This window comes from Lepidochelys kempii, chromosome 2 (genome assembly GCF_965140265.1).
Source record: "Lepidochelys kempii isolate rLepKem1 chromosome 2, rLepKem1.hap2, whole genome shotgun sequence".
Classification (NCBI taxonomy): Eukaryota; Metazoa; Chordata; order Testudines; family Cheloniidae; genus Lepidochelys; species Lepidochelys kempii.
In genome coordinates this window covers 19,688,248-19,702,198 of record NC_133257.1, presented here as the reverse complement: position 1 = coordinate 19,702,198, position 13,951 = coordinate 19,688,248, and the positions used below count along the sequence as shown (strand labels likewise).

The window sequence follows — 13,951 nt, the reverse complement described above, 5'->3', positions numbered from 1 at the left end:
GCAGTTGTAACTTCATCCCCAGACACCCCAATTCAGGATGAGGGGAGTGATGCCACGATGGGCCTCGTAATTGGTCGCCTCTGAAATCATGTGCTAATTTCTCTTCAACTTTTGTTGCTAGTTTTTATTTAAAAAAAAGGGGGGGGGAGACAAGAAGGGGAAATTCCCTCACAGCAAAGTGTTCAGGATGCTCACGGGCGTTTCCTACCAGTGTAGTCACTCACAATCAAGGAGCTCACCGGTTAAGGCATCACAGATGTCCATCAGTTACATAACAAAAACCAATGACTGTAAAGCTAGACAAATTCAAATAAGGCACTTGTGTGTTTTTTTTTTTTTAAACAGTGAGGGTGATTAACCTTGGAAACAAACTGGAAGGGAAGTGGTGGATTCTGCCTCTCTTGATGTCTTCGTATCAAGACTTTAAATGGCTTCCCGAAAGATGTGGTTTAGCCACACAAATTATTGGGCTCAACACAGGGGTAACGGAGTGAAATTCTGTGGTCTATGATATACAGGAGTCAAAATCTGATGGTCCCATCTGGCCTTAAAATCTCTGAATCAGTTCCATGCCTGACCACCCAGACGTGATCTTACTTACACTCATCTCCTTCACCATAAGCTCTCTTTTCGTTCCTGTGCATACCCAGTCCCTCACCGTTCGACTGATCAGACCAATCTCAGCTCGAGCCTCCTAGTTTCTTAGGTAGCAACAACAGCTCGCATAGGCTTTTACACTGCAAGTGTGTCGGTTGGTAAGATCTCTTAACCACGTTGGTATCTTGAGTTAAGGCCATATGCTTGAATGTAAGCTGAGGAGTGGTGAACTGGGTCAGGGGCATATGCCAGACGGGGGAGAGTGTGTGTGTGTGTGAGTGTGAGAGAGATAGTCATGGGAATAAACTTGGAATGGGACACTAGTCAGGGAAGGATGGAGAGAGATAGCAGAAGGGGCAAGAGCTAGGCTATTCGGAACCTAGCAGGCAAGGATGCTGTGTTGTCCCTTCAGTTGTTTTTTTTAAAAGTCTTTTATGAATTTCTCCCTGTAGTGCACTAAATGTGTTTAAGCGGTAGGGGAGGAAAAGAAGGCGATCATGAGAAAACGATACCGTTTGATGCACTGCGTGGCAACAGGCACAGATGAATGCTTCCCGTCTCCTCCAGGAGTCTGATTATCCCAGTATAACTGCTCACCCTAGAATTGCCTTGTTGCTAGCATCAGATCATTCTGATGCAAAGAGCAGTGGAGTATTCTGTGTGAGGGGATGACGACCTTGGCGGCAGACTGTGTTCACCTCTGAGCGCAAAGCAAGCACCCTTATTTCCTAGGGTTTGTTTGGATGGTACCACGCAAGAAGCCCTCTTATTCAGTGGGCCCATGACTTCCTGATCAGTTCTAGGCTCCATGGCTCCCAACACTGTATGGGAGAGAAGCTGATGGGGATGCTGTAGTTAGCAACTGGGTGAACAGCAAGAGAGCAGAAAGTTGAAAGGCAAGCAGTGGTTTTTGCTAATCGCATGCAGTTGAATATGTATTTTTATGATCTGTTTGAAGAGCCATTGATCAGGAGGTGGATGTTAGTGACTTGCTCGGAAGATGACAGTCTTTTTGCTGGTCTCATTACATCTACATGAGAAACCTTGATATACCAATGGGCAGGCTCTGCGCAAGCCTTATCCAAGAAGGGACACTTGCACCAGCTTTCTTGTACAGTTTTATGTGCCGCAATGAAACTTGCCTAAAGTATAAAAGTGTATTTTCCTGGCTATTGTTCTCTCCACTCAATACAGCCATATATAGATACACACACACACATATCCAATAAATATTTTTGTGCGTGTATATGTATTTGTGTGTGATGTAGTTTTGTGACCTTCCATTTTTATATTTTGCGTGTTGAGCTGACACAGTAAAATGTTGGTGCTTATCCCCCTGCTTAAGTCAGAGACCAGCCCATGTGAGCTCCTGCCACACTGGAATCCTGAGGATGGTTTTAAAGTCATAACTTAAAACGTCAACTGTGATTGTGATTGTTCCACTTGGGTCAATGGTTGATTATTGTTGTTGCTATTGGTGAGAGAGTTTTGGCCTCACTCCATTGCTTGTATAAGTTAATTAGCACCCTCACTTCCACCTTTTCTTCCTTAACCCTGCCCCGTTTCTAAGCCATTAAAGCCAAACATGGTCGGAAGTAATGCTCCTTATTGAAATATTTAGAGCCTTTCTAAGGCCTGGTGCTAGCAAAATGATTCTGTAATCCTGAGAGACTTAGATCATTTAAGCTCTGTGACTTCAAAACACCAATATTACTTTAATGTAAAACTACCTTTGAAGAGTGTGGATCAGCAGGAATTCATGGGTTTTCTTTCAGCAACTGCTGTTCCAAACACACGGAGCCTGGTTCTGATCACACTCAATAGCGGCATTACTCTTTTGACATCACTGCAGTTTCCACTGATGTATACATGTGGAATGGAGAGTGGAGTTGGCCAAGTAATCACCAGTAACTAGAGATTTTTGGACCAGAAGGGACCACTATGATCATCTAGTCTGACCTCCCGCATCACATAGGTCATAGAATTTCACCCAGTCATTCCTGTGTTTGGGCTAGCGAATATCTGTTAGAAAGACATCCAGTCTTGATTTAAAGATTTCAAGTGAGGGAGAATCAACTGTGTCAGCTGCTCTCTCTTTAAGTACTTATGTGGCTGTGATTAATAGAGTGCCTAAATACCTCACAATCATTAATTGATTTTATCATCAATTCTCCCCTCTCCTGTGAAGTAGAGAAATACTGTCCCTCTTTCACAAACGGAGAACTGAGGCACGGGGTAGATTGACTCGTATAAGGCCAATAGCCAGTCTGTGGCAGAGCTAGGAACAGAATCTAGTTCTTCCGACTTTGTCAGGGGCTTTGGCCATTCGATCATACTACCCCTCTGCAGTTATGACTACGCCACATTGGAACAAAACAATGGCTGACACCAACACTGTTAAAAGAAAACAAACATTTAAAAACACAGCCTGTCCTAAAAAATTAAAAATAACCAATTGAAATCCTGAAGGAGTGGAATTAAGCAACAATGACCGAGGCAGTGGAGACTAATTTTAACTGGTGTTTTGCAATGTTACGTCATGAGAGTGCTGCAGCAAACGTCCCTATGCTTGCATGCTGCAGCATGAAGCTTTACAGAGTTTTTTTCCTTCAGTCCCAGCAGAACTGCAGGATTGTTCCCTGCGTTTTGCACTTACAGGACAAGTAACTGGGGGGACAGGAGGAATTTCTGTTTGTTTAGCTTTTCTGCACCTGTGGGTTACCTCAGGATGTCTAAAACAAAGCCTCGTGCATCAAATCGGAGTTGTTAAAAAGACATTGAAAGGGATAGCCCTCAAAAAGTTTCTCCGAGAGCTCCACCTGTCCCCCTCCCACAGAATGTCAATTTACTTACCAGCCAGGAAGGTACTTACCAACAATTCCAGCAGATATCTTTCCATCTATGCAGTAATTTTTTTTCTCCAGTATCCACCCCCCCAAACAAGCCCCCTTCCCATGGAAAAATGTGGAAGAAATTGACCCAAGTTTTTTTTTTTCCCCCCCTCCTCCTTTTTACCATGCTGTGCATTCTGCCATACTAAATTATTATTTATATTGCCATAGTCCAAGAAGCTGCAGGGACCGACCAGGACCCCATTGTGCTAGGTCTTGCACAAGCATTTCTTTTGCTCCAAGATGATGGGTCAGACCCTCAGCTGGTGTAAATCAGCCTGCCTTTCTTGACTTAAGTGGAGGTGCACTGATCTGCCCCAGCTGAGGATCCGGCCCCATATCATGTTGCTCAAGAAACAAAATGTGTGCTCTGATTTGATGGGGTGTTGAGCAGCTGTAAAGCCACTGGAAACGGCTGTTGGCCATCACTGCTGACAGGCAGGCCTTCCGCCCCCTTTCAGGTAATGCAGTCCCATAGCGCTCCTGCATTTGAAACCTTTCCACAAATCCTGGGTTTTTTTTTCAGTCTTCCTAAATGGCTCTGTATTTTCTGCCAGCTTTTTTTAAGAGATTCTAGGGTTTTGTCTCAGTCCTGCCTGTTCCTTTCTTTCTTTTTTTAAATAGACTTTCGGCAAAGAGCTCTGTCTACATTTCTAATTTTAATGATTTCATGTCCCTGTCACCTTCGTCCATTTCACAAGTCCTTTCATTATGTACATATGATGGAGGGGGGAAGGTAGATCGTGTGAATCTCCAATGACATACATTGCCCTTTGCTGCCTCTCCCCAACTGTACCAGCTAGGTCATTGTTCTCTATTGAGGTCATTCGAATGGCAGACCATACCCGGTATTTTCTACCTGGACGTACTTCTTCTTGGCTTATTAATGAATAGTCAGGCTGTTGTTAATACTGGATGGTGGATAGGGTTTAATTTAAGCTAGGAGTGGTGTCATTCCATTGGACCATATACAGGGTTGAATCCAGGTCTGATGTATGTCCAACCTTAAGCCGAATTCTCCTTGGCTTGATCATTCTGATGAGGTTTTTAAATGTACTTTTGTACTTAATACTCACTCAGTATAAGTCTTGTCCGCACTGTGGATTTGTCTCTGTTACAGCCCTCAGTGTAGCTGCACTGGTGCAAACCCCTAGTGTAGAGGGATAATTCCTCTGTTTGCACCGGCAGAGTTTAATTTAGCTTGAGACCAGTGTGAGCTCCACCGGTGCAGACAGGGAGGTGTGAAAAAAGGATTCAGATTCTTCCACCTACTCCTGGGGAGCTGCTGTACTCTCCATCATGTGTCAGGGTTTAGTACTGTAAGATCACCTTGCTGGGGTTGTCCGCATGCGGTGGTCTTACAGGGGCAGGGCAGTTTCAGGACAGCTCAGATCCCTGGTGCCAGGTTCGGTATTACTAAAAGTGCTGGAGTTTTCTCTCTGATTGTCACTGTGTCTGCATCTGCAATGGAACCGTCGTTACTCACTGAGAGTCGAGGGAGAGTGATTATTGAGCAGAATGGCTCAGGCAGCCTAAGGATGCCTGCCAGATGCTGCTGATCAGAAGGCGCAGAGTTTTCCAGTCCACGTGTGGACGCACACTACAAACCCTTGCTTGACATTTGTATCTGTTTTAAGTAAGTTGTGTGTGTGTGGCAGAGCTCTGCTCACCATAGAAAAGCAGCACTCTGTTTACCTCTCTCTGCCTCAAGGACTTCTAAAGGTGGCGAGGATCACCACTAATTTTTGACAAGCAGAAGCAGCCAGTTTCCAAGTCAGATTCACCTCAGGAGCCCTGTCTGCAGCCGACTGAAGTCTTAACAGGCAGTGATAACATGGAGAGAGACTGGTCCGGAGAGCTGCTGATCACCCATCCTTCCCAGTAAAGTCACACAGAGGTCTGTGGGCTTGCACTGCTCTGGATCAGCCTCATATATTGCCATTGTTTCATGTTACACTGGGGAGGCGAGACTCTTTTCTGGCTTGTACAGTATGTGCTTTCCAAAGATGAGCGTGTGTGTGGGAAGGGAGCTCCATGTCATGAAGCTGCAAAACTTTTGGGGGTGGGGTGATTTTTCCATGGGGGGTGGGTGAGAGAGAGATGTGTTGTTTGTGGGGATAGAGATATGTGCATAAAGATCTGTGAGGTGGGCAGAAGGGTCCCTCAGTACTGTTGTGTACACCTTTGTGATTCCTATCTGTCTAGGCACTTACGCTGCATCATGGCTTCTGAGCAATGTCACTGCGTCATCTTGAACAATCCTGCTCTAGCCAAGATTTTTATAAAAATGTTTAACCCTCAAAACTATGGAAAAGACTTCATTCCAGCCCACCCGACTATGGTCTTGCTTCAACTGAGATTGACATTGAGGTGATCCCATGTCTCGCAAGCCTGGCTAGTCATAGCAGTTTGGTAAAATATGTCGAAGCATTGAAGGTTTTGTACCTTTCTGCCATCATTTGGGAGAGTCTTTTCTAGATGGTAAAAATTGTCCCTTCAGCCTCAGCTGCTGGCCTGGCACATCTCCATGGATTGATGTGTATGAAATATAGAAACCAAAATTACAGGAAACATCTTCCCATTTAGTGGGTTATAACTGTGTTCCTTCATTACAAAGTTCCCCTCAGCAACTCCATGTGCTGAGGGAATAAGTATTAAAAAGGGGCAACTTTAACAGTGTGTTGTATGTTGGGGGTATGGCAGAGTGCAAGAGGGTCACTGAAGCAACAGAAGGGTAATGAGTGGGGAAAATCTGCTCAACATCTTAGGTGTCTACAGAGATGCAAGGAGTATGGGGAATAAACAGGAAGAACTGGAAGTATTAGTACGTAAACTAAATTATGACTTATTTGGCATCATAGAGATGGCATAAATCTCATGACTGGAATATTTGAATAGAGTGGTATAGCTTGCTCAGGAAGGACAGGCTAGGTAATAAAAGAGGAGGTATTCCATTATACGTCAAGAATATATACACTTGTTTTGAGGTTCAGAAGGAGGTGGAAGGCAGACCAGTTAAGAGTATCTGCATAAAGATAAAAGGACTAAAAATAGGGGTGACATCCTGGTAGGGGTCTACTACAGACCACCGAATGGGGAAGAGAAGGTGGTTGAGGTATCTCTAGAACAAATAACAGAAATATCCAAAACACAAGACCTGGTAGTAATGGTGCCTTTAACTACCCAGACTTCCACTGGAAAAGTAATATGGCAAAACACAAAATTTCCAGTAAGTTCTTGAAATTTACTGGGACAACTTTTTGTTCCAGAAAGTGGAGGAAGTAACCAGCGGGACAGCCATTTTAGACTTGATTCTGATCAACATGGAAGAATTGGTAGCGGATCTGAAGGTGCAAGGCAATTTGGGTAAAAGTGATCTTGAAACAATAGATTTCATGGTCCTAAGGTAAGGAAAGAGTGAGCAACAGAATGAGGACAATGGATTTCAAAAAACAGGCTTTGAGAAACTCAGAGAACTGGCAGGTAAAATCCCGTGAGAAGAAAACATAAGGGAAAAAGGAATTCAGAAGAGGTAGCAGTTTCTCAAGGAAACAATATTAAAGGCACAGCAGCATGCTGTCCCGATGCGAAGAAAGGATAGGAGAAATAGTAAGAGGCCAGTATTTTCATTAATGACTTGGATAATTGAATGGAGTGTGTGCTTATAAATTCTGTAGAGGACACCAAACTGGGAGGTGTTGCAAGCACTTTGGAGGACAGGATTAGAATTCAAAACAACCGTGACAAATTGGAGAGTTGGTCTGTAATCAACAAGATGAAATACAATAAAAACAAGTGCAATGTACTTTCCTTAGAAGGAAAAATCAAGTGCACAACAAAATGGGTAATACCTGGCTAGGTGGTCATACTGCTGAAAAGGATCAGGGATTATAGTGGTCAATAAATTGAGTAAGAGTCGTCAATGTGATGCAGCTGCAGAAAAGGCTAATGGCATTCTGGGATGTATTAACAGGAGTGTCGTATGTAAGTCATGGGAGGTAATTGTCCCATTTTACTCAGCACTCGTGAGGCCTCAGCTGGAGGACTGTATCCAGTTCTGGGCGCTACACTTTAGGAAAGATGTGGCCAAGTCCAGAGGAGAGCAACAAAAATGATAAAAGGTTTAGAAAAACCTAACCTCTGAGGAAAGGTTAAAAAATTGTTGACGTTTAGTCTTGAGAAAAGAAGGCTGCGGGGGGACCTGATAAGCCTTCTAATATGTTGAGGACGGTGATCAGTTGTTCTCCATGTCCACGGAAGATGGGACAAGAAGTAATGGGGTCAATCAGCAACAAGGAAGACATAGGTTAGATGTTAGGAAAAACTTTGTAACTGTCAAGGTAGTTGAGCTCTGGAATAGGCTTCCAAGGGAAGTTAGTTTTTGAAAACAGGTTGGACAAACACCTGTCAGGGACGGTCTAGGTTTACTTGGTCCTGCCTCAGCACAGGGGGCTCTACTAGATGAATTCTCGAGGTCCCTTCCAGCCCTACATTTCTGTGATTGGGGGCGGCGGGAGAGTGAGAGAGAGAATAGAAACAAGCACACTTCCGTTACCTGTGTAAAGTGACAGCAGAGAATTGCTCTTTCTAAATATCACCATCTTGACTCTGAGAAGTATGCCCTGATTCTCATGGGTGACTTTAATTTTCCTGATATCTGCTGGGAGAGCAATACAGTGGTACATAGACAATCCAGGAAGTTTTTGGAAAGCGTAGGGGACAATTTCCTGGCGCAAGTGCTAGAGGAACCAACTGGGGGGGCGCTTTTCTTGACCTGCTGCTCACAAACCGGGTAGAATTAGTGGGGGAAGCAAAAGTGGATGGGAATCTGGGAGGCAGTGACCATGAGTTGGTTGAGTTCAGGATCCTGATGCAGGGAAGAAAGGTAAGCAGCAGGATACGGACCCTGGACTTCAGGAAAGCAGACTTCGACTCCCTCAGGGAACGGATGGCCAGGATCCCCTGGGGGACTAACTTGAAGGGGAAAGGAGTCCAGGAGAGCTGGCTGTATTTCAAGGAATCCCTGTTGAGGTTACAGGGACAAACCATCCCGATGAGTCGAAAGAATAGTAAATATGGCAGGCGACCAGCTTGGCTTAATGGTGAAATCCTAGCGGATCTTAAACATAAAAAAGAAGCTTACAAGAAGTGGAAGGTTGGACATATGACCAGGGAAGAGTATAAAAATATTGCTCGGGCATGTAGGAATGATATCAGGAGGGCCAAATCGCACCTGGAGCTGCAGCTAGCCAGAGATGTCAAGAGTAACAAGAAGGGTTTCTTCAGGTATGTTGGCAACAAGAAGAAAGCCGAGGAAAGTGTGGGCCCCTTACTGAATGAGGGAGGCAACCTAGTGACAGAGGATGTGGAAAAAGCTAATGTACTCAATGCTTTTTTTGCCTCTGTTTTCACTAACAAGGTCAGCTCCCAGACTGCTGCGCTGGGCATCACAAAATGGGGAAGAGGTGGCCAGCCCTCTGTGGAGATAGAGGTGATTAGGGACTATTTAGAAAAGCTGGACGTGCACAAGTCCATGGGGCCAGACGAGTTGCATCCGAGAGTGCTGAAGGAATTGGCGGCTGTGATTGCAGAGCCATTGGCCATTATCTTTGAAAACTCGTGGCGAACCGGGGAAGTCCCGGATGACTGGAAAAAGGCTAATGTAGTGCCAATCTTTAAAAAAGGGAAGAAGGAGGATCCTGGGAACTACAGGCCAGTCAGCCTCACCTCAGTCCCTGGAAAAATCATGGAGCAGGTCCTCAAAGAATCAATCCTGAAGCACTTGCATAAGAGGAAAGTGATCAGGAACAGCCAGCATGGATTCACCAAGGGAAGGTCATGCCTGACTAATCTAATCGCCTTTTATGATGAGATTACTGGTTCTGTGGATGAAGGGAAAGCAGTGGATGTATTGTTTCTTGACTTTAGCAAAGCTTTTGACACGGTCTCCCACAGTATTCTTGTCAGCAAGTTAAGGAAGTATGGGCTGGATGAATGCACTATAAGGTGGGTAGAAAGCTGGCTAGATTGTCGGGCTCAACGGGTAGTGATCAATGGCTCCATGTCTAGTTGGCAGCCGGTATCAAGTGGAGTGCCCCAAGGGTCGGTCCTGGGGCCGGTTTTGTTCAATATCTTCATAAATGATCTGGAGGATGGTGTGGATTGCACTCTCAGCAAATTTGTGGATGATACTAAACTGGGAGGAGTGGTAGATACGCTGGAGGGGAGGGATAGGATACAGAAGGACCTAGACAAATTGGAGGATTGGGCCAAAAGAAATCTGATGAGGTTCAATAAGGATAAGTGCAGGGTCCTGCACTTAGGACGGAATAACCCAATGCACAGCTACAGACTAGGGACCGAATGGCTAGGCAGCAGTTCTGCGGAAAAGGACCTAGGGGTGACAGTGGACGAGAAGCTGGATATGAGTCAGCAGTGTGCCCTTGTTGCCAAGAAGGCCAATGGCATTTTGGGATGTATAAGTAGGGGCATAGCGAGCAGATCGAGGGACGTGATCGTTCCCCTCTATTCGACATTGGTGAGGCCTCATCTGGAGTACTGTGTCCAGTTTTGGGCCCCACACTTCAAGAAGGATGTGGATAAATTGGAGAGAGTCCAGCGAAGGGCAACAAAAATGATTAGGGGACTGGAACACATGAGTTATGAGGAGAGGCTGAGGGAGCTGGGATTGTTTAGTCTGCAGAAGAGAAGAATGAGGGGGGATTTGATGGCTGCTTTCAACTACCTGAAAGGGGGTTCCAAAGAGGATGGCTCTAAACTGTTCTCAATGGTAGCAGATGACAGAACGAGGAGTAATGGTCTCAAGTTGCAGTGGGGGAGGTTTAGATTGGATATTAGGAAAAACTTTTTCACTAGGAGGGTGGTGAAACACTGGAATGCGTTACCTAGGGAGGTGGTAGAATCTCCTTCCTTAGAGGTTTTTAAGGTCAGGCTTGACAAAGCCCTGGCTGGGATGATTTAACTGGGAATTGGTCCTGCTTCGAGCAGGGGGTTGGACTAAATGACCTTCTGGGGTCCCTTCCAACCCTGATATTCTATGAAGTATGTGAAGGTCAGAGCTCTTCTACCCAATCAAGGTGATACAATTCCATGTCGCCACCAGAGGAAGGAGGATTTTCTTACACCAGCCACAGAAGGGAGAGAAACCCAGCAGCCAAGCAAGAGCAGCTTTCAGTAGGCTTTGCACTGCGAGTGCGCAGAGAGGGAGTGTGGAGAGTTAACCCAAAACCAGGGCCATGTGGCCACAGTATACATTGTGTGGGTTGCAGTTCTGCTTGGGAGGCCTTCCCCTCGTGTCGTAGAGGTGAATGGCATAGAAATCGTGCTCCCTTTGTGGAAAACCCAGTGGCAGCTGTCAGTGTCAGGCAAGCCTGACAGAGAGATGGCTTCAGACTTTTTCTTCCTTGGGTTGGTTTATATTGTGCTGACACCGCCTCGCAGTCTCACTGCATCGATATCATTGTTCACCTCCTCACTAAGAGGATTGTGTCAGGGATCCCAGTTGCCCAGCTGAGGTCTCCTAAGGGTATGTCTTCCTTGCAGTGTTAGAATGAGGTGTAACTCGTTTGGTGCCCCTCACCTGACTCCTGTCCGCACTCTCAATTCTCTAGCTTGAGTTCAGTGGGGCTTTAAGCTCGAGATAGCTTGCCAGTCAGGGGATGGGGGCAGGTTGAAGATCAACTGTTACTGAAGCTTGAGCTAGTAATGTAGTTGAGAGACTCGGTTTAAGTCCAGACCTCACTGCGTGCTGCTTTCCACCTACTCGGAGACAAAGTCAAAAACACCGTGTTGTGCCCATCATCCAACCCCTCTGCTGACTGCCACCAAAATCAGAGTTTCTCTCCTTATTTCTGCCATGTGCACGGCCTTGCCCCTGCCTGCCTCACAGACCGTTTCTCTCTCTCTCCTCCCTTCCCACTTCTTTGGTTATTTGACAGTGGCTTCCGCTCTGTCCATTTCTAGTGAGAGTGCCTGTTCCTCTGCAGCTTGTGCTGCCTGGAGCAGCCTTCTTATGCCTCTCCAGCCCTTTAAAATATCATCTGTGAACAAAGCTTTGCCCATTCGTCTGTACCTTCCGGTTTCCCCGTTACGAGCTGTACAATGAAGTGGTTTGGTTCAGCTGCTGTAGGCTTGATCCAGCAAGCTGCAGAGCACAAGCCGCTCCTGGAGGTTCTGAGAGCCTTTCACTCCCATTGAAGTAAGCAGGAGCAGAAGGCCTTCACGCCTAGCAGGATCAGGAGACAGGTCGCAGCAGACATTCCAGGTGTGAACATTTCCCAGCTTTGGGAAAATTTGGATTCAAATCCAGACTCAATTTTGCAGTTGTTCCTGTCTCTGGATTGGATCCAACTTCTACAAACAGTGAGGCCAACATCTGCACTGACCCTGGGTAATCAGGGTGTAAATCAGCACAGGATTCGGCCCACTGTATGTTCTATGTTCTTTTTTTGTGTACCAAAGCCATTTCAAGTATCTAAATACCTCCCTACTCAACATTCTGACTTCCTGAATTATATCTTTTGTCTGCTGGCTTTATGGACAAGAACAAGATTTTCCTTCTGTTGGTTCAGTAAAGGCAATTCAGTTCTCATTCTCTCTGGGGAAGAAGATGTTTTCAGAAGGATGGTTAGATCAAAGGTATGTCTATACTGCAGTTAAACACCCACGGCTGACCCATGCCAGCTGGCTCGAGCTAAGGAGCTGTTTAATTGAGGAGTAGCTGTTCGGGCTTGGACTTAAGCAGGAGGGTCCCAGACCTTGGGCTGCAGCCCAAGCCCGAACATCTACACCACAATTAAACAGCCCCTGAGCCTGATCCAGCTGGCAGGGTTCAGCTGGGGGTGTTTAATTGCAGTGTAGACATACCTTCAAGTGGGTAGGGCACCAGACTAGGACCTGGGTTTAGTTCCCTGCTCTGCCACAGACTTCCTCACATTCTTGGGCAGTTCACTTAGGGCATGTCTAAACTGCAATCTTAAATTGACCTGATGTCCGCACTACTCTCCTTCTGTTGGTGATGAGTGTCCTCACCAGGAGCGATACCACCCTGGGCTCTCGGCTCCGCACAGCTCCGCAGCGAGAGCCCAGCTTCCCTCTCTCCTCCCTGGCTTCTAGCTTTCCTGCTCCCAGCTGGGAGTTGGGGGAGTCGCGCAGAGTCCAGTAGGCTGCTGTGTTCCCGGTGAGGAACCAAGAGCCCAGGGGGGCAGCCGGGCTCTGAGTTGGGACCCTGGAGGGCAGCAGGGCTTGGAGCAGAGATCCAATAGTAGGCCAAGACAGCCAACAGCCAATGTAAGTAACGCAGTGTCTACATTGACACTGTGTGGGCCTAACTATACCGATATAATCCTACGCCTCTCATGGAGGTGGAGTTATGATGTCAGCATAGTAGGGCACTCATGTTGGCAGGAGCAAGGCGGTAGTGTGTACGCTGACATAGGTCGACATAAACTGCATTATGTCGTGCTAACTGTGTAGTGTAGACCAGGGCTGAGTCTCCCTGTGTCTTAGTTCCCCATTTGTAGCATGCGGATAATGGCACTGCCCTACCTCCCCAGGTGTTGAGGACAAATATATTAAGGATTGTGAGATTGCTTTGAGACTTACTGATGAAGAGTGCTATATAAAGAGCTAGGTACTATTTTATTTATTACTAATGATGACATGTAGAGGCCAAAAGACGGGGCAATCTGTCCAAATTAAACCCTAAAGTTATTGTCTCTTCTGCACAGGTTGTCAGTGACGGTGATGGCGAAGTGGGTGCATGCTCTGAATTGGCTTGTTTCATCGTTGGCTGTGAAGCTATTCTGGACTCTCAAGGCACACACAAATAGGCTTTTGGAAGGCAGGTGGTTTTTAATTCTATATCCCAAGGATAATCACAAATGAAGAAAAGATGGTCTTGGGTACTTGGCCATACCAGATGGAGCGCTTGCTGCTGTTGGGAGCAATCAAAAGAAGGAAGAGACTGGAATTTCTCACTTTAGGAGAGATGGAACATACCAAGAGAAATGGAATGCTTCAGGAATGACACTGCAGGTGGAAAACTTGCTAGTTATGTTGCAAAGAGGCCTCCTGGGGATGAGGGCGACCCATTACATGAGGATATGCAGGTAAAAAACCAAACCAAACCGAGGCATCAAAAGAGTAAATGATGATGCATACAAATGCTTGCTTTTTACTTGGGTGGTTTCCCCAGCTTCCTACAACCTCTGTTGCACTCCCTTTTCTGGCTGCTGTCCTTCCGTTTGGATGTGCCCGCCTGCACAAAGTAAATCTGGAAATTGCCATGGGCCAGCAGCGACTGCAGTGGCGTTTCTGTAAAAATCATCCAGTCAAGTGGGTCCATGTAGTTAAATCTGGTAACAGTATGTTTTTTTTCACAAACAGAACAGATTCCTTGATTTTCTTTTATTCCAGTGGAAATAGCTATATTTTTTGGAGAG

General features: G+C 46.0%; 1 long non-coding RNA gene across 1 annotated transcript in view; it reads left to right on the top strand.

The window, feature by feature from the left end:
* Positions 1-13,689, top strand: part of LOC140906358 (uncharacterized) — a 176,523-nt gene extending 162,834 nt beyond the window's left edge. The window contains exon 4 of the long non-coding RNA XR_012157080.1: positions 13,238-13,689. This is a non-coding gene — a long non-coding RNA (uncharacterized lncRNA). The remainder of the gene's footprint in view (positions 1-13,237) is intronic.
* The last annotated feature ends 262 nt before the right edge of the window (positions 13,690-13,951 follow it).